The following is an 879-nucleotide window of genomic DNA, read 5'->3' as shown; positions in this document are numbered from 1 at the left end:
AAGCTCACTGAAGGAGTGAGTTACACAGCTGTATAGTAAAGAGCTTGGTTGACTCAAAGGGACATTCAGAGCCCTGGATTAATGGAGACCAGAAAATATTTGTCCCTCAGGGGTAGGTATGTACTCTCTTCCTGATTAACCTTCTCAGTCGCTGCTTTGACCATGACAAACTGCTTTACTCAGCGTCCCACAAACACTTCACTAAACAGAACTCTTCTACACTAGTACCTTTGCCCAAGCCACCTGCCTTTCTTTCTCATCTCGCTGATGCCCACTGCTCTCAAGAGCTTCCACGCCTTATCCCAGCCACAGCAACTTGGGGGCACTTGGGTTCTAGGACTTTGGCATGAAATCACACATTGCACTTTTATCTTTGCCATAAGGTGTCAAAGTTTTACGTCATTTACTTTTTCTGGCGCTTATAATTTATTTCCAAGTTGACTGGCCTCTGTGGACTTCCCGCGGGCAGGGACAGGAATCCATTCAGAGCAGTCGCCAGCTGGGATCTTCCTGGCTCATTCCTAAAATAAATCTTACTCCCACACACCATTTTGCTTTTCTTGAGTACACGGTTTCCTTTCTCTGACTCTCCACCACCCAGAGTAGTACATCAGGCCTCCCTGTTAAACGTTCCCGTAGCTTTTATTACAGATTGTCGACCTCCCTCATTACTAAAGTATCCCCAGCGCGTAGCAGAGGGTCGGGCACACAGAATACAGGGATCTATGTTAAAACCCAGCCAGTTAATAGACAGCAACTAGGGACAAGTGCCGAGCGAGAGCCGGAGGTGATGCGTCTCCACTCCCCGCCGCCCCCGGCAGTACCTTGGCCTCCCCCCAGGTGTGGAGACCCGACACCTGGTCGCGGGCCCGCGCGCTG

Source organism: Neophocaena asiaeorientalis, unplaced genomic scaffold (genome assembly GCF_003031525.2).
Source record: "Neophocaena asiaeorientalis asiaeorientalis breed wild unplaced genomic scaffold, Neophocaena_asiaeorientalis_V1.1 scaffold597, whole genome shotgun sequence".
Taxonomy (NCBI): domain Eukaryota; kingdom Metazoa; phylum Chordata; class Mammalia; order Artiodactyla; family Phocoenidae; genus Neophocaena; species Neophocaena asiaeorientalis.
This window is presented reverse-complemented; position numbering follows the sequence as displayed.